Genomic DNA, 25,927 nt, shown 5'->3' with positions numbered 1-25,927 from the left:
TCAAGATATATATATGTATGTATATGTATGTATATATATGTGTGTATATGTATATGCATGTGTGTGCGTGCATATGTATATGTATGCATGTATGTGTATGTATGTATGTGTGTATGTGTGTATGTATGTATGTGTGTGTGTGTGTGTGTATATATATATATATATATATATATATATATATATATATATATATATTCTCACTGCCTCGTGGAACTCGTCCGGGAGTTTGTCCTTGCCTTAACAAAGCCTCACTATCTTTCTCATTCCTGACTAAGCCTTATGTCCTTCTGCGCTTCCTTCTCTGACCTCTCAATTTTGTAACTACCACATGGGAAATATGGGTCAGGCACACTTTTGTTTTCAAAATGGCATCCTTGCTCTTCAAAACTTTCAAGAGATCTTGTACAGAATTTCCCAATGGTTTACTTCCCTGGAGATGACCACTGCTGCTATCATGAATATAATGGTGGATTGATCAAGAAGTAATCCTTCAATTTTTTCTTTGCTTATCATGCTGTTGTTGTTTTTTGTTTATTGTTCCAGATGAATCTTCATTTGATAATGTGGCATGACTCAAAATAAGAAGGATCAGCCACAAATATTCATCATTTATTGGAGCATGGAATATAAAATGTATGAGTCTAAGAAATTAAGAAGTCATTAAAAATAAAATGGAATACATATAGATTAATATGATAGGTATTAGTGAGCTGCAATGGACTGATGTGGGTCATTTTCAATTCGATAAGCTTATAGTTTACTATGTCAGTAATGAAAAATTCAGTAGAAATGTTTTTGTCTTCATTGTCAGAAAGAGTATTTCAAGATTTATCCATACTCACCCGCCTACATACTCAACATAATGGAATGTCGATGTGAAATGTTGAGGAAATTTTGCATTGGAAATGGAAATAAACATCACAGTTCAACCCTACACATGTGTTTTTTTTGTAAACAAAAGTAGTTCCTGTCCCAGTCACTTGGAGTTAGTTGGTGTTAGTATATGCTGTTTAAAACTTTTGTGGCTGTATTCCAAGCATTTTGCTATAATTTTCTTAGCGTTTGTGGCTTTTTGGCTTGTTTTTAGATTGAAAACACCAGACGGGTCCTAAGACAGAGCTTTTGGAAAGATGCATCATGAAAAGGAACTGGTTAACCGTGTTGTCAACATTGCGGCTGATAACTTAAAACCAGTGTAGAAGCGCCTACAGCAGGCCACATTGGACTTTTTATTAAGAGAAGAGCAGTCAGGTCCTAGTGAAAAAAGGCAAAGAAGGAGGAAAAAAAAACTACTAAAAAGCAGCTACCAGTTGATTTGATGGAAGGGGTTTCCCCTTGCAAACAACGACTCTCTCTCCATCCCTGCTCTCCATGTCTGTGTCCACAGATACAGATCCCCATCCATCTCAAGTGATGGGCCATAATGTAGCTTGTTAAAAACTTTTTTAATGCTGTGTTTCTTTTTTAATCATATTATTTAACTCTGAACTTATTCACTTTGATATTTCTTTGTAATGTTTTGAATAACAAGGCAAGGTTAAAGTAAAAACGTGGTGGTTGTGAATGAATTAATCTGTTTTCAGTTATTTCTTATGGGACTTCATAGCATTTCAATGCTCCTTATAGAATAGATTAGCAGAAAGGTCCAGGATTCAACTGTACAACACTGTCTGTGATATCAATATACTTACAGGCTTTCTAGTTATAAAGAGAGTAAGTGATGAAGAAATTACAGAAGTCCACAAACATCTTCAACCTGAGACTGATCAAACATACAATCAATTTGAATGGATAACTATTAGTGATTGGAATGTAAATGTTGGAAACAAAGAAGGAACATTAATGGAAATATATGGCCTTAGTGATAGAAATTAAGCTGGATATTGAATGATAGACTTCTCCAAGGCCAATGATTTATTGCAAATATTTTAACAGAAACTATATACTTGGACTTTGCTATATGGAATGCACATGAATAAATTTGGCTACCTAAGTGGAATGAGATTATGGAAAAGTTCAGTGTCATCAGTCAAAACAAGGCAAGTGTTGATTTCAGAAGAATAAGTTGCTCATATGCAAATTTAGGTCTAAACTAAAGAGAATTAAATCCATGAGAGTCAAAATAAAACCTTGAATAGAGTAATAATGGTTATTATTTGTTCTTGTACTCTATTATATTTTAAAATCTCCAGAATTATTATTATTGGACAATTAATAAAGAAGACCAAAAAGAATCGATGCACTTGAAATAGGGTTTTGGAGAATATTGAAAGTAGCATGGACAGCTCAAAGGAAAGCCCAATCTCTCTTGGTAAAAGTTAGGACAGAGTTCCTTAGAGGCAAGGATGGCAATCCTTTGTCTTACATTCTTTGAACATGTGGTCAAGAGGGTCCAGTCCATGGAGAAGAAGATTGCGCTTGGTAAAGGGGACGGGCAATAAAAATGAGGAAGTCCCTCAACGAGATGCATTGGCAACAACAACAATGGGCTCAGTCATAGGAACAATTGTGAGGATGGTGCAGGACGATGCCATGTTTTGTCCTGTAACTGTGGGTGAGAACCAACTCAACAACATTTTCTAATTTCATAAGAGCATATAGTTTTACTTATTCACTATAACCTTCCTTTTTCTTTAGTAATTAAGTTCATAGTGTTTCTGTGCTGCAGTTGGAGTCAATTTCACGGAAATCGAGAGTAGTTAAACAGAATAAGATGAAGCAAATGAACAGGCCTGCAGGTCTATTACAGAGTATTACCAACACCTGTTACAATTATTTATTGAGCAATATAATCCAGTTTTAAATGGCAAGTACCAAATTTCAACAGATTTCCACTTTAATTTTTTTATGTGTTATGAGAATTGTTTTCATAATGTATTCTTGTGAGTTTTTTTTCTGTAATTTTTTTATTTCCTTAAACTGCTTTTCTCATGCAGATTTTAGAAGCTAACAAATCAAACTGTAGAAAAAGAATGCTAGAGTGCCATATAAATAAACTATTTCAGCACAGAGCAAAGATGGCAGTTTCTGGATTGCTAATTCCTCGGCGAGAGAAAATTCCTGTTATGAATAAAATAAAAATATTAAGCATTTTGCAAGTCTTGATTATTTGTCAAGTTAAGCATAAGATCTTTGATGGCATGTACTATGGCTTTCCTATGTCATATGATAGAATAGTTATAGGGATCAATTCCTAAAGACTATTTTTTTAGTATGACTCTATAAATTAATGGAAGTTCTTGGGCAGCAAAAAAATGTAATTCTGATTTAAAATTCTGATTTTAAAGCTTGTAGACTTAACTTTGAAAAAGAAAAGATCTTGGTAAAGCACCTTCAGTTTCTTTAGAATCAAATTGAGACAATAACATTTACTTCAAGTTTAATTGAATTATGAATATTCATGTATTATGGCCTATAATTTAAATGGAATAATTTTCAGTTAAAATTAATACTTTTTTATACTTTCCAAATTTTGTGCAAAAATTCCAACTCATTTTCCCACCAACCCTATGTTACAGTTAGTTTACTCGTGATTTTTTATTGTGTTGCCTTATATATACTTGATAATTGACCTAGTATGTCTGTACTCATCACTTAAATTGTAAATTCTGCTTTCAGGATAATTTTCCTCACAAGGAATCTTGAATTTACCTCGAAATGCCGAGCAATGAATTTAGAGGTCATAATAGCATGTTTTTAAAAATGTAATTAAAATTTTAAGGTAACAATTACTTTTTTATTTGTATATATTTTTTCTTAAATATTGCACACCAAAAATAAATACTGAATTAAAATAATAAATTCTTAAACATTAAGTTAAGTGACTGCATTATCTTAATACTTTGTGGGATATTCTCTGCTAAGTATAAAGGCCTTTTTTCTTGTACTTACTGCTCTGAACAAAATAATTTCTTTATCTCATGCTTTGTAGGATGATTTCATTCCTTAATAGTAACAGCTTGAGTTATAGTCCTATTTTAAGTCATCAACAGCACAACAATTCCTAAAATCTTAAACATTTTAAGGAACCATAGAGGAGATGTAGCTAATCCTACTACTTTTCCTATAAGGGAAGACAATGGAGACACACATCCCATGCTCTCTTGCCCCAGAAACTGCCAAGTATGTTTGTTAACACTGAGACACTTGACAAGCAACAAAACAGGGCATAATTACTAGAGATTAGAGATAGCTTTCCTTCTCCATATAGCCAATAGTGCTCCAATGAATGGTAAGATTACTTAATAGTGAATCTGAAATTATACATAATTTTTTTATCACAAGATAATAATTTGATAATTTATACATTTATTTGCCATCGTTTGTAAATCTATAGTGATATCTTTTTCACAAGTAATATAATCTGACTTTCTACATTAATCTATACCCCTTCAAAACTAATATTTTCTAAATTGCTTGAGAAAAAATGAAATTTAATATCCATTATTGATGGGTGCCATAGCACTTTTATATTACATTTTCTAGTTAGTTTCATCCTAAATACAATGGGACTCCCCAGGACTACCACATGCCCAGTACTCAAAAGCCTCTACAGTAAATCATTTTCATTTAATTATTTATTCACTCAGCTTTAAATGTTTGATACAATCTTTTAATAAATACAGATTAGTTTAATTAGCTTTCTTAGTTGTCATTATTTTGTAGATGAGAGTGACATGACTCCAATAAACAGATTAGCTTAGTGAAGAATAAGAATAACATGGAAGAGGAAGACGTCCATGTAGGATCACAATTAGAGAGTGATCCACTGGATGTGGACTGGAGACAATGAATATGGCTTGGAGTTATTTCAGTCAAGGTAAAGGAGCCTGGGACATTCATCCACAAACCCACAGTAGTCATTAGACGAGTGCTGGTTCTAAGAACAATACCTCTTGAATTTTTTTGCTTATTTTGACTAAAATTTAAGTATGCTTCTCTAATCAGCAGTGAGGGCAGGGTCAGGAAAGCAGGTGAAGTAGGCAATCATCAATATAGAGAGATGAATGCTCAGGGAGCAATGGTAGGGAACAGCAGCATCTGCTACACCTGTCTACTTGGTACTTTTTGATAGTGATTTAAAAAAAAGGAATATTCAAAATATGCAGGTTATAACTATGTGTTTTAAATAACAAACAATATATGCATATGAAAGTGACAATATTAAATACTAAAAACATTTTTTTCTTAAAGACTATGTCATAGTTAAATGGAGAGTAAAAATGTATAGGCATCATTGATGTCCAAACATAAGACGATTCATGATGGAAAAATGATATAATAAGAAAAACCCTAGTCAGTGTCTGAATAGTGTTTCATTTAGATACGTGTTTTTAGTATTTATGTTTTGAGTCAGATGACTGCAGTGAGAAACTATCCAGTCCATAATAAACTGTTAGGCAGTGAGTTAGTAAGTTTACTGTGCCAACCTGGCCAATAAACACATATGGGGTTAATTGAAGGGCAGAGAGATAAATGGCTTGGTGAGCTTTGCCTTTTGAGTTCTCTCTCAGGTCTCTTGCTTTGTGATGGTCAGATGAGGGTGCAGCTGCATTAACCAGTTCCCTGTTTCAGCTGGTAAGGCTCACTTCCTGCAAGACATCCCTGAGGAGAAGCCACATGGACCTACCCTGATGCAGCCCTGGATGCTGGAGTAGACAGAAGTGTGGAGACCCCTGCCAGCGCTGAGATGCTTACATGTTCACTGACTTGGCTTTCCTCCTGCAGTTGGCCTCATAGTGTGTGTTTTGTGAGACAGAGGTGGACTTTGTGGACTGGTGTTGGACATATGAGCTAATGTTGGACTTGTGGTCTTGGACAGCATTGGGTTGGGATGTTTCCTTGATGTGCACTTACCCTTTATATAAAACTCTCTCTTATACATATGGTTTCCTGTGGATTTGTTTCTCTAATGCACCCAGATGAACACAGGCAGAATCTTTGGTTATAAAACCTTTAGTTTTGAGTAAAACTAAGCTTTCCTGCCCCACCCCAACACAAATATAAATACAAAAACACACAAGTAGAGACACATCAGTTGTAACAATCATTAGTGTCTCCAACAATTGCTAAATATTTGAAGGGTGAGAAATTTTCCCTAAATGTAAACCACCACAAGATGTAACATGGAAAATGAGATTTAATTATATCAGATAAAATTATTAAATGACTTTCCTCTATCCCTTTCATATTATATGTATGTACATATATATGTATGTATATATATGTGTGTGTGTGTATATATAGTCTGTTATTTTAGTCTCTCTTAGATCACTCCAAACTTCATTTAATGATAGGTCTTATATCTCTCCCAGATAGTTCTACTCTAGGTTGATATTTTGCTCCAATATGTCTGCTAATGTATATTATAGCAGAGAAAGGTGACTGGGAGATAAGGAAAATAGTTATTTTAAAATTTTATTTGTATTTAATGGAATGACCTTATATTGCTCTCTTTTTTTAGTATAGTCCTTATGATTATTTTATTATTATAATTCATCATTTTATTGGGAGCTCTTACAGATGCAATAACATTCCATAATTCAAATAGTTGAAGTATAATTGTACAATTGCTACTACAATCAGTTTCAAAACATTTATTTCTTCTTGAACTCTGTGATGTGAGCTCCACTCTTTCCCCTTCCCCCAAGAAACCCTTGATGCTATTGTTATATATTATTAATATTATTCTATTATTTATATATATATATATATATATATATATATATATATATATATATATATATATATATATATATTCCACCTACAATTCTGTCATTTGCTCCACTTATATGCCTGTAACTGCAATAGGTCTAACAGTACTAATGAGGTGAAACAAAAACCTTAATAAGAAGGGAAGGAAAGGGTGAAGGACCAGAGGGTCGTCATGAGGTTCATCAGTGCTCTACCACAGCCTGAATTCCTCATCCCTGCCACGTGACTCCTCTGTGAGGGCCTGTCCAATTGTCTCACAGGTGGGGTTTGGTCTCATTTTGTCCATGCTCCTTTACATCCATTTGATTGCTCATGCTTGTACTTCTGAGACCTATTCTCATGGACACCTCATGATCACACAGGCTGGTGTGCTTTATCCATGGACGTTTTGTTGCTTCCCTGCTCAATGGCTGCTTGTTTGACTAACAACCCCTTAAGACCCAAGACGCTGTATTTTTTAATAGCTGGGCACCATCAGATTTCTTCACCACATTTTCTTATGCAAACATTTTGTCTTCAATGCTCATGTTGGGAAGGTGAATATCATACAGTGCCATTTTATTAGAACAAACCATTCTTGCACTGAGGTGGGATTTAGTGGAGGCCCAAAGTCCACCTGCTTCCTTGTTGAATTTACATGTATGTACATGTATAGAAAAACACACCTATAGTTATATATTTACCTATGTATATTTATATTTATATGTATAATTTTTCCTTTCTTCTTTTTTCTTTCATTTGGCCCCACTATTATTCTTACCCCTCATTCACCAATCAGTAATTCCTTTCAGACATTTTTTGACTGTCTAGCCCAACCAGGAACACTACACCCTCCTCACTGTCAACTTTTTCACCTTTATTATTCCCCTGTCCCTGCTCACCATGCACCTACAGAGAGAGAGAGAGAGAGAGAGAGAGAGAGAGAGAGAGAGAGAGAGAGAGAGAGAGAGAGAGAGAGAGAGAGAGAGAACATAAACAGTTTCAAATCTAACTGACATCCTGACCTAGTCGATGAATATCTCTGCTAAATAGCAGCCAGGACCTGTTATTGTTCCTCAGCCCATTCCCATTTTCTTTCAGGGATCCATAGCCCGTAACCCATTTACCTACCTCATTTATACCCCTCTAGTCCTCAGCTTTCATGTTTGATAAACCCATACCCTACAGGTCCCCGTTGTTCTTTCTGCACTCAGGGATGGTGCAGTCTAGTGCTGCTCCCCACTAACCCATTACGCCTTTAGATTTTCAATGTAGCCCCCTGGTGAGTCACCCCCAACTAGTTCAGGAGAAGTGCCAAGTGCTACTCCAGAGTCAGAATTCTAACATCAGGGCTTGTTGGAGATTTCAAGGCTGTGCTCCCATCTCTGATCTGTTGCACTCTCTTCATTCGTTGCCCACATGTGTTCACAGCAGACGGGCTGCTCTCCCAGAACTGGGTCTTCAGGGGGGGCCTCTATAGCACTGTCTTCTAGGGAGAGCAGGTCCCTTCTCAAGTTGAGGTCACCCTGCAGTCATTTCTAGTAATGAGCTGCTCCAGGCAGGAACACTACCCATAGGATTGGCACTCCTGAATGAGGTTTACTCTTGGTCTCCCTTTCCTGTGGAGTGGAGACATAAACAATCCTCCCCTTGGGTGGATTAGTGCCCTGGTTCCCTATTGCCATATATTTTCTTCCCCCACCCTCTGTGTGCCTTAAAGGCATAGGAGAGGGGTAGAAAGGCGCCTTTCAGCATAGGTGCTATGTGCATTTTTATATATACATATATTTATTTTATTCATTATTTTTGGTTTGTTTAATGTTGTATGGCTCATTAGGATTGGTCTGGCTCATACCAGAGTATATGGTCCTCAGCCCAGGGTTTGCTTGTTATAGGAAATTTCCCTTAGGCCCGTTCTGCTGTTTAGACTTACCTCAGTGGGTTCCTGTTGTACTTGGTCATTTGTGCATGGCTAAATTCACGCAATATAATATGCCCCAACTATTTCCATGAGATGAGGTATTTCATTATTTTATCATGTTTTTAGGGATGTGTCGTATTCCATTGTGTGGATTTTCAAACCAGTGTTTAAATCCATTTTTCTATTGATGGAAATTTAGGCTGTTTCCAGTTATTGTGTGATAGTGAACTGAACAGTGCTGAACATTGGAGAATACATGACTGGTCATGGTCTATGTCTTAATTCTTCTGGCTATATGCTCAGTAGTGGAATTGCTGAGATAAGGTAGCTCAACTTACAACTCTTTTAGGTATCACCAGATCGCTTTCCACAGTGGCTGTACATATCCACAAGACTACCAACAGCGAATGAGAGTCCCTATCTCATCACATCTACAAGACTACCAACAGCGAATGAGAGTCCCTATCTCATCACATCTACAAGACTACCAACAGCGAATGAGAGTCCCTATCTCATCACATCTACAAGACTACCAACAGCGAATGAGAGTCCCTATCTCATCACATCTACAAGACTACCAACAGCGAATGAGAGTTCCTATCTCATCACATCTACAAGACTACCAACAGTGAATGAGAGTCCCTATCTCATCACATCTACAAGACTACCAACAGCGAATGAGAGTCCCTATCTCATCACATCTACAAGACTACCAACAGCGAATGAGAGTCCCTATCTCATCACATCTACAAGACTACCAATAGCGAATGAGAGTCCCTATCTCATCACATCCCTCCAACATTTGTTGCTTTCTTTCTTTCTTTTTTTTTTAAATTGGGCTATCTTCATGGGTTTTAGGTGATATCTTATAGTTGTTTCATTTGCATTTCCCAGATGGCTAATGACCAGGAACATTTTCTCATATGTTTATTGGCCATTTGTGTTTCCTCCTTTGTGCATGTTCTGTTCAAGTCTTTTGCCCACCCTCTCAGTGGGCCATTCATTTTTTTGTTGTAGGTTTAGGGAATTCTGTAGAATTTAGTAATAAGCCCTTTATCTGATATGTGATTACTAAATATATTTTCTGAGTCTGTGGACTCTCTTATTACTCTCTTGCTGAAGTCTTTTGATGTACATGCATTTTATCTTTAGTATGTCTTACACATCTATTATATCTTCCCCTGAGAATGTATCTTTAATTAATTCTGATAGCCCATGTATTCCATATTATTAGCTTTGTCCCAATTATTTCATTGATAATCCTGATAGTTTGGGGGTGGACCTTGAGGTCAGTGAACCACCTTGAATTTGCTCTTGTGTATAGAGTGAGGTAAGGACCTTCCTTCTTTATTCTTCAGCTTGATATCCAGTTTTTCCAGCACCATTTTTTAAACAGTGAATTCACCTCCCATTTGATATTTTGGGGGCCCTTATTAAAGAACAGCTACCTGCGTGCTGCTGATTTTATTTCAAGATTCTCTGTTCTTAACCATTAGTCTACATATCTCTCATGATACCAATGCAATGATGGTTTGATACCTGTGGCTATATTATAAATTTTAAATCTGGTAATACAAGCCTCCCAGCCCCCAACACACACACTTTGTGTTTTATTCTTGAGGAGTTCTCTGCCAAAACTGGGCTTCTTCCCTTTCCATATGACGTTGATAATCAGTTTTTCCATTTCTTTGAAAAAAGATGCTAGTATTGGTGTTGGGATTGCATTGAACTTGGATAGTGCCTTAGGTAGGATTGACATCTTTACAGCCTTCTGATCCACAAGCATGGGATAGTTTTCCACTTATGAAGGTCCCTCTTGGTTTCTTATAACCATGATCTGTAGTTTTCCTTGTACAGGTCTTTTGGTTTGGGGTTAGGTTTATGCCTCTATATTTCACTTTATAGTTAACTATTGTGAAGGGTTCTACACTCTGGATCTCTTTTTATCTCATGAGTTCTACATGGCAATCCAAATGACTTCTGCTTGTTGATCTTATATCCTGCTCTCTGCCATATTCCTTTATGACTTCCAGTACTCCTATCGTGGAGCCTTTGGGGAAAATAATGATAATTTCACATCACCCACCCACCCCCATCTTTGAGATCATTTCAGTGCCTTTAATTATTAGCTAGGACCTCCAGGACGATGTTGAATAAAAGTGGGGACAAGGGGCATCATTTTCTGGTCCCTTTTTCAATGGGAATATTTCCGCCTTTCCTCCTTTGATTGTAATGCTGTCCATTGGTTTTTAATATATAGCTTGAATTATATTAAGTTAATTGCCTTCTAATGCTGTTTTCTTGACTGTCTTAATCAGGAATGGATTTTGAATGTTGTGAAACGCTTTTTCTAGATCCATTGATATTATTGTGTGGTTCTTGTCCTTTTTCCTTTCAATGTGTTAGATGATGTTAATGGATTTTGAGATGTTAAGCCCTCTCTGTATCTCTGGTATGAATCCCATTTGCTCATGATGAATTATTCTTTTTATATACTGTTGTATTCTATTGCCAAAGGGTTTGTTTAGGATTTTTGCATCTATGTTCATTAGAAATATGGGTCTGTAGCTCTCTCCTTTTGTTGGATCCTTGCCCAGTTTTGGTATCATGTTATACTAGCTTCATCTAATGTGTTTGGGAGTTTATCATACTTGTCTATGTGCTGGAGGAGTCTGTACAGAATTGGTGTCAGCTCTTCTCTGAATCTTGGAGGATTCTAGTTGAAGCATGTCCATCACAGGCTTGTCAGAATGACACATATCTGAATACAGCATATAGGGCATTTATGTAGCAAGACCTTTTGCTTTCTCAGACACTTGCATTTTCTGACTTAAGTCCTCAGGTTACAAGGGTGTCTGAGGTAGAGTCCCGTTCACCCAGTGGAGTTTCTGCATCAGCTCTCACTGACGCAGCCTCAAGGAAATGCCATGCTTGCTGCAGACTCAAGATTCAATGTCCCATTGTTCCTTGCTCCCGGCCTCGGACCCCAGGACACAGACAGAAAGCAGGTCAATGCGGCCATTCGGTGCATACCACCAGGTACACTCACTCCCTATAGTCCCCAAAGCATTTCAGTCGTTCTGCTCTACAACTGTAGGCCAGTCCTCCCCCACTTTTCCTTCCAACACTCATGCATTTGTGTTCCCTTGGACATATTTTCTCTTTTCCCCTTCCCTGACTTGTTTTTCTCACCAAGATTCAAAATACTCACCTAAAGCTTATGATTCATTGGCATCAGTCAGGCTCTCTACCAGGCTGTCTGCCCAGCTGACCAGCAGACTGGATGCCCTACAAGCCTGAGCTTGTGCCCATCCTGCTCCTTGTTCTGCAGCGGTGGAATAATACAGTCCTTGCCCTTTTGTGATTGACTAACTTCACTCAGCAGAATGTCTTCCAGATCCCTCCATATCTTGAGGTGTTTCATAGTTTTATTGCTCCGTTTTAGGGGTGTGTAGTATTCCTTTGTGTGCATATACCAGAGGTTGTTTTTTTTTTTTTAATCCAATCTTCTCCTGCTGGTAATGTAGGCTATTTCCAACATTTTGCTTGGCCATGTGGAGCATACCTCTGTCCATGATCTGTTTCTTGTTTTTGGGGGTATGCCCAGTAATGGTATTGCTAGGTATTTCCGTTGTCGTCTGTTTTAAGAATTGCCTTATTGTTTTCCACAGTGGCTGTTGTATGTACAAGCCTAGCAGCAGTGAATAAGAAAGAGTTCCAGTCTCACTATCCCCACTCCAGCTTTTGCTGCTTTCAATCTTTTTTTGGTAATTGGGCTCTTGTTATGTGTGTTAGATGGCATCCCATGGTTGTTTTGATATAGTCATTTACTTTGGGTTTGACAGATGGAAAAGTAACTCTTTAGGGCACATTCAAAGAAAACCTTTGAAAGACAGACTACAATTTTTAAATGCATTTAGCTAACGGCTTATGTAGTTATACACTTCAAGCATGATGAAAAACTCCCATATCTTTTCAGATAAAATCATCCAAGCCCTAGCAGCTCTATTTATGTACTACGTGGTCCATAGGAAAATGCAATGTTGAACAGTAGTAAATATACAAATACTTTTCAATAAAGCTTCTCCACAATGGTCTAGAATGAGCTAGCCAACCACTGCTCTTTATCTCTTAGACATGTCCAAGTATTTGTCTGGCTTTATACTTTGAGTCTTCACTAACTTTGAGAATCACCATTCAAAGTCTCAATGACACCAAATGTTCCACTTGACATAGGTAAAATAGACATATCATTTCTTCTTCTGCCTTAGAGAAGAGGGAGAATATGAAACACTTCCACAAGTATCTTCAAATAATCCATCCAAAATCTTCAATGCCAACTTTTTAAATCTTCAGAATTTTACATTGAAATGTTTTTGAAAAATAGTTTTTACATACACTTTTTAAGATCTTAGATGGCACCTTATTTTGAATGTGTAGATGTATACTATTTTTTGGTTGAAGCGTACATTTTTTATTTGTTTTGTCTTATGCTACATCTTATCATTCACTGGAAATCATAGTAAGCGGAGAAATAAAAAGATTCATTACTTGCAATATATCAACATTTTATGATGGGATAGTTAAGAAATCAGGTAAAAATTGAAGCAAAATCAAATGAAGGCCAACATTCATATTCAGCAATAAATACATGGACTAGTGTGGTTGAAAGATGTGTTAGACATGGTTCTCTAGAGAAACAAAACCAAGACACTTATGATTTTGTATATATTTAGAAGACATATATAACACGAAGGAATATAACAGCTAATTAATCCACATAGCAGTACAGAGGGCTCAGTTCAACTCACTTCTTTCAAACAGTTAATATACTAAAAGTCCTTCAACTCATGAGGGATGCTGGGTCCAAGGTCAAAGGGGCAGACATCTGACTCTTCCCCAGGGCAATGCAGCAATATGGCCACAGGCAGCAAAGAGCAGGATGGATCACCAACAGTCATCAGCTTGAGAACTTAGCGAAGCAGCCCAGTTGGCATATCAAACTGAAGCAATGCATGACAGGTTCCGACAGCCCCAAGCTTAAGCAATGTGTACACCAGCAGTGTGGTGAAGCAGATCTTGTAGGAACTTCAAGCTCTGGTGATAAGATCCATGTCCCACAGGTATTGTTGCTTACAAGTTAAGGCAGAGAACTAGCAAAAGCTACTGCACACTGGTCCAATCACCAGACAGCAAGAGAGAGAGGGGCAGGGCTTGCCAAGCCATTTATCTCTTTGCCCTCCAATCAAACTGTGACCTTATTAATCCCACATGTTCCTATTGGTTAGGTTGGTACAATAAACCTACCTATCACAAAAGAGCAGCTGGGAAAGATAAGTCTGTATTAGATTTTGTTAAGGCAAGATCTACTACATATTCAGCACTGTAATATTTCTATTATTCAACACTCATTTTACAAGAAAATGAATATTCATTTAATGCCAATTGAAAAAAACATTGCTATAAGTGTAACATCTCACCAGTTCTGACTCAAAGACCCTATATAAGAGAAGAAAACCGTCTTGCCTCATCCTGACAATTGTTATGTTAGAGTTCATTGTTACAGCAACTGTGTCAATCCATCTTACTGAGAGTCTCTTCTTTTTTTTGTTTTTAACCTCCTTTTAAAAATCATTTTATTGGGGCTTGTATAACTTTTATCACAATCCATACATACATCCATTCTGTCAAGCACATTTGTACATTTGTTACCATCATCATTCTGAAAACATATGCTTTCTGCTTAAGTCTTTGGTATCAGCTCCTAAATTTTTTGTTCCATCCCCACTTACCCCTCCCTCATGAGCCCTTAATAATTTATAAATTATTATTATTTTTTCATATCTTAAACTGTCCAACATCTCCCTTCACCCACTTTTCTGTTGTCCATCCCCCAAGGAGGAGGTTATATGTAGATCCTTGTAATTGGTTCCCCCTTTCCATTCCACTGTCCCTCCACCCTCCAGGTATCGCTACTCTCAGCCCTGCTCCTGAAGGGATCATCTGTCCTGGATTCCCTGTGTTTCCAGTTCATATCTGTCCCAATGTACATCCTCTAGTCTAGCCAGATTTGTGCGGTAGAATTGGGATCATGATAGTGGGGCGTGAGCGTGGGGAGGAAGCAATTAGGAATTAGAGAAAAGTTGTATGTTTCATTGTTGCTACACTGCACCCTGACTGCCTAGTCTCCTCCCCATGACCCTTCTGTAAGGGGATGTCCAGTTGCCTACAGATGGGTCTTGGGTCCACAATCTGCACTCCCCCTCATTCACAATGATTTGATTTTTTTGTGCTCTATTCCAAAAACATGTTATCCTTAACCAGAAGTTGGTCTCTCATGATAACAGGTCCAAAGTAAATGAACCAAAGTCTCATCACCCTTGCTACTGAGGAGTATTTGAGGTGTACTTACAAAATATGTTTTTCTTTCTTCTGGAAATACTTGGTCTATTCAATATCCTTCCCAAATCATAATTAAAATATTTCCATTTGTCTCCAGTCTTCCTTAATCATTATTCAGACTTCACATTCATTGAAGATGGTTGAAAATGCCATGGCTCTTTTTTTTAAGCCTAAAAGAGTTATTTGTAACATATTTTCCCAATGCAATACAATATGTGGTTTAACTTCTTGACTACTGCTTCCAGGGCACTGATTGTGAATCTAAGTAAAATGAAATCCATGAAAGCATCAGGATTTGGATAGGCATATGAATAACATCCTGTCATTGACAGAAATGCATTCAGGGTAGATCGTGAACTGTTATTTTGGAATTAAGAATGTGACTCTTTAATTGGTAATACCTGGCATACAAGGGGTACCCTACCCAAAAGAAGGGGGAAATTTTCAAAGCTATGTATTTTTTTTCTATTTTATAAAACAACCCTATAGCCTACAAAGTACTCTCCATTATACTTAACACATTTGTCAAATCTGTGATTCCATGCTTGAAAATATTTTTCAAATTCATTTGTTTGAATGGCTGACATCACCTCCCTCATTTTTTTCTTAACCTCTTCTTTGTCATCAAATACTCTGCTTTCATGTCTTTCTTCATTCATGGAATTAAAAAGAAGCCACATGAAGTGGAGTCAGGTGAGTAAGATGGGTAGAGCAAGAGAGGCATGCTGTTTTTGCTTAAATTGGCACGCTGAGATGGCTGCGTGAGCAGATGCATCAGCATGGTGGCAAAACAAGTGCCCTGTCTGCCACAAATCAGGCCTTTTTTGTCACACACTGTAATGCAATATTTTCAGAACCTCTAAATAGAAAGCTAGATTAATAGCCTGACCTTGTGGAACAAACTGCAAATGTAATATGATTCAACATTTTCAACCATTAGGGAAGTTGACAGACATTCAGAACAAGGTTTGTCATCAGTGGACCTTTCACCTTTTTTGAAAAACACTTGTGAACTTGAGTTTTTCTTGTAACATTGTCCTGGTAAGCAAGTTCAACATCACAACAGTCTTTGCAGCATTTTCCCCTAGCAGTAAACAAAATTTCACAGCTGCATGCTATTCTCTTAAATCAGGCATCACAAAAAATTAGGATCGAGTGAAATTACCTGTATTAAAACATTCACTGTCACCAGAGAGAACTTTCCCATGCAACGCCACTGGGTGCACTAACACAGAGCAAGTTGCTTGATGCTCCCCTAGTGAGAATATGTGTACTACTAAAGCTCTGTCCAGAAGAGCTTTTATTTCCGGGTTTTTTTTTGGGGGGGGCGGTACCCCCTCATATGATTGTGTGATTAAAACAGCAATATGATTATTTGATTTAAATAGACCAATATTAGTCCATTTCAGATCATGAATGCCTAAGATATTGGTCTATATGTGTTCCATTTCATGTTTATGATTTCCAGTTTTCCTAGGGTCACACTTTAAATTCCACTTGTTAAAGAATGTTTGTAACGGCTTGTTCTCATTTTGAATTGTATCACCTCAGCACGTTAAGGCCTCAAACACTTCCTCCATCCATGTTATTGAGAGTGACTCTACTTTGAGGATTTACCTTCCCCAATAATACTTTTATTGCCTTTCAAATTGAGCTGTTCTGGTAGTATATCAAATCATGTTCTGCGGTTTCCATAAGGTCGTCAGGATGAATTTTTAATAAATTGACCTCCTATTCCGAGTCTTAATCTGGAAGCTTCCCCCTTAAACCTGTATACCGTGTGTTACTGTGATGTTATTTGAAATATCAGCAGCACAGCTTCCAGCATCACAGTAACATAAAAGCCACTACATGACGACATATTGATTGACAAGTGATAGCACAAGCAACATGAAGTCATCTATAATATAAATATTATGAATGTCAGAAAGTTATCAGAAATTCCAACCATCAATGAAATTTTCATATTGAATAATTTTATTTATTATGACATTTGCTACAGATAATTATATCAAAAATTGCCGTAGAGGACAGACCATGAAGAAAGAATCAGCTTCCCAATGGGGAAGAAGAACCCACTGTGTGGAATGGAAGCATTATTGGATACTGAAGGCCTAACGCACAGAACGAGGGCACTGTCAGACATATTCCAGAAGATGGGACCCGGAGGTCAGAAGGCACCCCATATGTGTTTGAGCAAGAACTTCTTTCTCAGAGTACAGTTATCCATTGAGACATGCATGAAAGCAAGCCCCTGAGGGTGAAGCTTTCAACATCTCCATTTGCTGATGGGGCAAAAATAACAATACAAAGAAATAGCTGCAAAAACCCACTAATAGGGTTTGGAATGTATAACATGTGAGTCTAGGGAAATTGAAAGTTGTCAAAAATGAAATGGAACAAAAATGATTGATATCTTAGGTATTAATGAGTTGAAATGGCCTGGAATTTTCCCTTTTGGATCACAAAATCATATATTTTATTTTGTTGGTAATGATACAATCAAGAGGGATGGCATTTTATCATTATCAAAAAGTGTTCTTTTGAGTTGCATAAGGTTTTCAGTAGTTACTGTCTTTGAAGTGGACAGCTAACTACTTTTTCATAATCTGCTCTCCGTCGGAACACCTTGTAGAAACATGCTCACTTTGGGTGGCCTATTGGCACTAGAAATACCAACATCAGAATTGCCAGCATCCCAGTAGCACACAAACCGACACGGTACAACAAAGTGACTGGCAAACTGTGGCTGCGAAAGATCTCTTTTGAGGGATGAAAATCAGGAAGGTTACTTTGAGGACTAAGCTGTACCTGCCTTAAGCCATGGCACTGTCAATAACCCATGTGCATGTGAACATGGCACATTGATTAAGGAAGACTGAAGAAGAATTAAAGTGTCTGAAATATGGAACTGTTGAGGCATATTGAAAGTACAATGGACAGCCACAAGAAAAAATGCATCTGTGTTGGAAAAAGTCCAACCAAGATGTTCGTTAGAGGCAAGTGTGACCAGACTTTGACTCAAATGCTTTGGATATGTCAGGGGAGACTAGTCACTGGAGAAGGGGAGAGTGACTGATAAAGTAGAGGGGGAGTGAAAAAGAAGGCCTTCAGGAAAATGTATTGAAGCAGTGGCTGTGGCAATGTGCTCAGCGGGGGGACCATTGTGAGGTTGGCACAGGGCCAGAAGGCTTTCACTGTATTGTGCATATGCTTGCTATAAGTTGGAAACAACTCAAAGGCACCTAACAACAAAGACAACAATAACAATGTCTTGCAGTACACTGCTATGACAGGATTATAGCTATATAACATTAAATTGAAGCATCACTGAGCAGACATCTTGATAAAATGTCTGGCTTCCATTGATGTCTGAGGTCTACCTAGCCTGTTATTGTCTTTCATGTATTTGAGTGTTCCTTTACTGTATGTCTATATATATATATACACACACACACACACACATACACATATATTTATGTACAGATATATACATAAACATATAGTTTATTATATATACATACAGTTATTGTAGATATAATACATTCTTTTATAGAACAAAAAGAAAACTTCCTCAGGAGTTTGAGAGTATATATATATATATATATATATATATATATATATATATATATAATATATGAAATACATAAAAAACTCCTTAGTTAAAAAAAACAAGAAGAAAACTTCCTCAGGAGATTGGATCTAGGGATGCTTAATTTTTTTCATAAAAATGAATGGTAATTGCTTTTAAATTCCATGTTAGTCTACAAATGGAACATTATACTTTCTGAAAGAAAGAAAACCTTTCACTGCAACAGCTTGAGCCACCTGTAAATCTATAGGTATTTGATACCTGTCCCGTTACAAAAGCCAAACCACCACCAACAAAAATGTTTGCTTTTGGAAGCCAGCTGCCCCTGAGGCAGACACGAAGGATGTCCCCCAATGCACACCCCACTACCAACACCATCATTGTGACTGGCACAGCTACAAATATTGCTGGAAATTGAGGAAATGGGTATATACTCTCAAACTGTAATGAAAGGAGGCTCACTAATGAAGCAATGCTGCTTCTCAGGCTGCCATTTAAGACAGAAATGTATGTATGATTACACATAATATTTAGAACTTAATTCTGATCTAACAGAATAACTAAAGGGAAGCGTCAGATACTTCTCCATTTTCCCCTGAGTCTCAGTCATGTTTGGCTTTGGAACTTACTCAGCTGCCTGTGCAAATAATCAACTCCTTGACTGAAAATACAAGAAACCTTCCTACAGAGATTGAGGATATTTTGAATCTGATTATGGTAGCAATTGTACAATCCTGCTTGAGGTGAGTGAACTATGGAATGATATGATATCTATATTAATTCCTAATAAGATGGTTTTGAAAAAAATAGATGAAAATAACCTAAATGCCCATCAATGAATAAACAGATAACCTATAGTGCGAGAGACGATTATGCAGCAAAAACAGGAACAGAACAACAACAACCAAACAAATAATGAATGATAGCTTCAAATTTTACCCTGTTTTGTACGAAGTATACTTAATTTCTTTGAGTTAGTGAAAACAGGTGATTCTGTAAAACCAATGTGACAAAAATGAGCTTTTGAAAAAGGGAATACCTCAATATAATTTGACTCTTCTATCCAGAAGGAATTTTTGATAATATGTAAATGAATGGGCACGTCTATATTTTTGACACTGGATTAATTAAATGGAAGCAGTATTTTCTCTGGAGTTCATATAAATATGCAACATTTTTAATATGGAAAAATTTAGACACTAACAGCACTTTTGATTGTATAACTGAGTGAGCCGTGAAAGAGGTCTTTTTCATGGGAACCCATTGCCAAAGGGCTCTGAATCGGCACCTGGACTAGCAGCCCAGTTGGCAGTTTTCTGACCATTGAGTAGAGGATTAAAATGGCTGTTGTTACTGAGATGTAGCTTATGTCGGGGATCAAAATTCCGGAATTTTTTACACTTGCCAAGCTATTATTACTCAATTTAATAATAGCAGAAAGTGATACTAAGTAGCCCCATTATCTGGCTATATCTAATGTAGACAGACACAATTCTTTGTATCTGGTTCATTGGATTGGGCCTGTTTCTTTACAAACTTGTAAAATAAGTACCAAAAATGATTCATAGGCATTAGACTAATAGATACTGACAATCCTATAAAGAGTTAGTCTAACAAAATCATGCAATGACCTATTGCATGATTGGTACAGCAACTTACAAAGTCGGGTGCACTCCTTAATACGGTATATATGCTTTGAAAGGTGAGCATGCGTGGTATTCTTTCTCCTACAATGAGTGTATGGATTGACCCAAACAATATTCATGAGAGGATGTTAGTATTTCTCAAATATGCAATCTAATGACCCATCCACAGTAGCTTCAAAAAGTTTGCAGGAAAACTTTATTAACTTTTATTCCATATTCCCATGAACATTTTCATTCCATGTTCCTAGGAACATTTTTGAAGTCCCTTCCAAAAGAGTTTCTTGTCTTTTTTTCTTTGCTTGTAATTACATTGTATTGAGTCAAAACTAAAAGTTTTCATAATACAAAGTGGTTGAAGAAGATAGAAATCTAGCTTCCTCAGAAATGTGTTATCAGAAGACAAATTAAAAATTGAAGAAATTCAAATTACTTATTATGATCTATTGTTAAAGTATGCACATGTATATGAATTGTTCATAACAAACTATGGATATCCTTGATAGGAACAGGTATTCCAAAACACTTAATTGTCCTCATATGGAAATTCTATAGGGATCAAGAGACAGTTGGGTGTATAAAATGATAGAATACAGCCTGCATCTTTGGAAATCAATCAGACCGTGTGTCAGTTTTGCATAGTTTGACCATACTTGTTCAGCCTGTGCGTTCAGAAAAGAATCAGGGAAGCTGGATTATATGAAGAAGGGTTCATTAGGCCTGATATTGAAGGAAATTTATCAATAGCTTGCAGCATACAGGTGACATAAGCTTACTTGCTAAAACAAGCACAACTTGAAGCACTTGCTGATAAAGATCAAGAATTGCAACTTGGCTATGGATTGCAATCAATGTCAAGAGCAAAATACAGCTGAACCAATAAATTGTATCATGATAAACAGGGAAAAGGTTGAAGTTGTCAAGGATTTTGTCTTGCTTGTATTCACAGTCAATCCTCAAGACATGACACATTATATTGGAAAGATCAAGTGGTAGGATTCAGATAACAAGGTGCTCAAGGAGATGGATTGACATGTAAATGTGCAGAGTTTGGTCCTGTTGTGCATACAGTGGCTCTGTGTAGGAACTGGCTTGATGGCACTCAACAACAAGAGCTTGGACGGATTGAACGTCGTTATGGGTACTATTGTGCAGATGAACATTAAAAAAGAGTAAGGAGTGTAAATATGTGATTTCCACACTGGCAGCTGCCCATCTGCCCACTTTAGGGAAATACCTGATTACTAGAGCTGTTTTCACAACCAGATGGCGGAACGCAACAAAAGATTAGTCATCAGGTCTGTTGAACCAGTGCGAACTGACTGAATCCCGCCACTTGGTACATATGCTGTGCAGTGCCACGTGCAAGTGGTGAAAAATAAGAATGTTACTTCAAAACATGACATTTCCAATCACCTCACGTGTATGCCAAGTTGGATTTTCAATCATGAAAGCTGAAGCAGAATCTGTGCATTTGCACTGGGGTCCTAGTGAAGACTATTGAAATTATCATGGGCTACCAAAAAGTAAACAAATTAACAATAACCAAAAAACAAAAAACCTCCCTAGGTAGAAGTCACCCCAATGCTTCTTGGAAGCAAGGATGGCCAGACTTTGTCTCACAGACTTCGGTCAAGCTATGTAGAGAGCCTACTTCCTGGAGAAGGAGGTCATGCGTGGTGAACTAGAGCAGCAGGGAAAGACACAAACCCTCACAGAGACCCACTGGCGCTGTGGCTGCCACAATTGGCTCCAACCTAAGAACAGCGGAGAGGATACTGCAGGACCAGATGTTTTCTTCTGGTTTTCGGGTCATCATGGGTCAGAACCAGCACAATGGCACCTAAAAACAACTAACTGATATTTTATCTCTCCCATCCACTATTATTTTATATAAGTTTTATGGATGGTGACTAATTTCATAATGATCCTTCTTTATATATAAGGTATCTCAAGCATAGAGGCACAAAAGTAAAATTAAATAGCTAGTTATTGGAGAGTACACTTTGCTTTTGTTTCTTAGCTACAGGGTCCATTATCTGTGTGATACCAGAATTTATATCAGGAGAATATATAAAGTAATTATATTAATAATAACGTTAGTATATTCAGACATTTGGGGCCTATGTATTAAAATTTTATATTGATTTATACATCATATGGATAGCTACCATTCCTACCACTTGGTGACTTGTATGTTGCGGTAATGCTGGAAGCTAAGTCACCAGTATTTTAAATACCAGCGGGGTCACCCCAGGATAGTAGGTTTCAGCAGACCCCCAAACTAAGGACAGACTAGGAGGAATAAATCCACTTCTAAAGAATGAGCCTTGGAAAGCTTTATGAATAAGAGTGGAACACTGTCAGATAAAGAGATGAAAAATGAAAAATGAGTCCCTAAAAGAATGACGGAGGAAGATCATCTTAATAAAATACAGTTAAACAAAACTGTTATGTGGATGGAATATGCTTCCAAGATTTTCATTTGATAACAAGCAAGACAAAAATAAGGAGAGCTGCGAACAGCCACTCTTAATTATTATTCGGAAGGTATCAAGTACGAATCTAGGAAAATTTGAAGTTATTAAAAATGAAATGAAACACATAAAGATTGAAATCCTGGGCACTAGTGAGCTGATGTTACCTTTGGTGGCCATTTTGAATCAGATAATCACGTGATTGCTCTGCCAGGAATGACAAATCCATGAGGAATGGTACTACATTCATTGTCAAAAGAACATTTCAAGATCTATCTTACTGTACAATGCTATGTGTGATAGGATAATATCTATACACCTGCAAGAAAGTCCAATAAACACCACTTGGATTTGAACTTATACTACAAAAAATGAGGTTAGTGATAAAGAAATTGAAGATTTCTACCAACTTTGTTAGTCTGAAAATGTTCAAACTTTCAGTCAATATGTATTGATAATTGTTCGCCATGAAAGAGAAGAAGGGACAGTGGTGTGAAAATAGGCCTGGATGAGAGAAAGAAAGTGGAAACCGCTTGACAGAACGTTCCAATTAAAATTCTTCATTGCTTGCAAATATCTTTCATCGGCAACATAAATGTCAACTCTACACCTTTACCGCACCATATCGAATACATAGCAATCACCTTTACAGCATCAGCAGGAAGAGACAGTGCAGAACTAAAATGAGGACGAATCCAGGGTCAAGTTGAAGAAAATTAAAATAATTCTACAATACTCAAAATAAGACTTTGAATATATCCTATTTGAATTTAAAGAATATATTTGACTCAATGGACACCAGTTACAGAAGACTTGATGATTTATTAGATACCGTAAAGAACATTATTTCTAAAGAGAGTAAAAAGTTATTAAGAAACAAGATACAAGTAAAGGACCAAAGAGAATGTCAGAAAAGAATGTGGAATTTTTTCTTGAACATAAAGTGGCTAGAGTAAATGGAAGAAATGAAGTATAAGAACAAACATAAAATATAAAGCATTACAAAAAAATATGAAAAGGCCCGGACTAAAAAAAAGCAAAATGGAAGAACAAGATAAACATATCTCAAGCTGGAAGAACTAAGAAAACGTCAAACTTCAAGTTGATATATTGAAGGATTCCATAGGAAAAATATATCTACATTTTTCAGAAGCATCAAAAGACTATGGAAGTAGTATAGAATCATTGTATCAACGAGATCAAGCCTGTTTAACCAATTCAAGAGGTCACATGTAATAAAAGAACCAATGACAACAAACGAAAAACATCCACGCTGAAGTTCTTCATGAAGAACAAAGATTCAAAAATTGATACAAAACCAACTGAAGTGTTTCAATAACCTGATGAAACACTGGAAGAAACTTCTCTCAGACTTTTCAAGAAACTGAGAAATGGTTAACTGGTCAGCCAATTAGAAAAGATTTGTATGTGTGCCCATTTCAAAGGTGACCCAACAAAATGTGGAAATTATAGAATAACGTAATTAATATATATCTAAGTGAACTTTCGCTGAAAATAATTCAATAAGCTTCTTTAATACATCAACATGAGGCTGCCAGAAATTGAAGGTGTATTACTTAGAAGTGTCAGGAAGATATTGTTGGTATCAGATGGGTCTTGTCAGAACATGGGGAATACTAGAAAGGTATTTACTTGTATTTTATTGACTATGTAAAGTTATTAAACAGTTCTAATCATCAAAACTAGGGATAACATTGAGAAGAATGAGAATTCTAGAACACTTCTTTGTACTCATGCCGAATCTTCATAGGGACCAAGAGTCAATCCTAACTATTAAATAAGAGAATACTGCATTGTTTATAATTAGGAAAGGTGTGCATCAAGGTTATATCTTTATGCTGAGCAAATAACATGAGAAAATACACTACGTGAAGAAGAAGAATGTGTTCAAAAGGAATAAAGGTTTATTCAGAACTTATGCAATGCAGCTAACACAACCTTGCCTGCAAAAAGTAAGGAGGGTTTGAAGCACTTGCTGATGAAGATCAAGCACTGCATCCTTCAGAGTGGATTACAATTCCTTGTAGAGAAAACAAAAATCTACATAATTGGTCTGATAGATAACATCATGATAAATGGAGAAAAGATTGAAGTTGTCAAGGATTTCATTTTGTTTGAACACACAATCAAGTTTCATGAAGTAGCATTCAATAAATCATTTGGTAAAATTGCAGGATAAGTGTTGCAAAGTCAGAAGTCACTTTAAAGTCATTTGGAAAACTAAGGTGCACGTGATACAATCATGGTATTTTCAATCACCCCATATGCATGCAAAAGCTGGACAATTAAGGAAAGGTAGAGCATTTGAATTGCAGTATTGATTAAGAATATTGAGATACTATATGCTGCCTGAAGAACAAGCTAATCTGTTTTGAAAGTATAATCAGAATGCTGCTTAGAATGGGAAATCACAAGGCTCTGTCTCCTGTACTTTGGACATATTATTGTGCTGGAGTGAGAAGTCCATTATGCTTAATAAAGCAGATTAGTGAGATAATGGAGACCATCATGGGGGTGGATTGGTTCCAAGGAGGAGCACAAACAGAACAATGATGGGGAGGATGGTACTAGACTGGTCAGTGTATCTTTCCATTGGGCAAAGGATCACTAGATATCAGGACTGTTTCATTGGTACCTATGGATAACAACAAAAGACATCATGCTGCTTCCATTTTGCTTAGATGCAAAACCAAATTTTTTGAGATTATGCCACAGAAAATATATTATTATTCTATGTGAGCAAAATGTTTCCAATTTCCTATACGTTTCAAATAATTACATTGTCATATTTTGGTAAGTGATGCTGTGATAATTTAGCCTTAGAAATTAACCTGCTTAGGCTAAAGAGGTGATGTGTCAAATGAGAATAAGAGATCATAATATTAAGGTAAAATAATTGAAAATAAATTACAGTATCTGTTTAAATGAAATTATAAGAGAGAAAACATATTTTTCTGTAATTGCAGTGGTATGAAATTACTTAGTAAGGTTCTTATATTCATCGCCTTGTTAATGACCACCCCATGACTAAGAGAGAGCAAGTAACTAAAGTATAAAGGACTCAAGCTTAAGCATTGTTCAGTTTTTATATTCTACTTAGTGTGAAAAATGAGCCATCTCAGAAACAGGAATAGATAAACTTCAGCCATCTGGACAAAGAGCCACCAGCCAAGTGGGT

The sequence above is a fragment of the Tenrec ecaudatus genome, chromosome 2 (assembly GCF_050624435.1).
Source record: "Tenrec ecaudatus isolate mTenEca1 chromosome 2, mTenEca1.hap1, whole genome shotgun sequence".
Taxonomy (NCBI): Eukaryota; Metazoa; Chordata; class Mammalia; order Afrosoricida; family Tenrecidae; genus Tenrec; species Tenrec ecaudatus.
The sequence above is the reverse complement of the archived record's forward strand: the minus strand, read 5'-3'. Positions refer to the sequence as shown.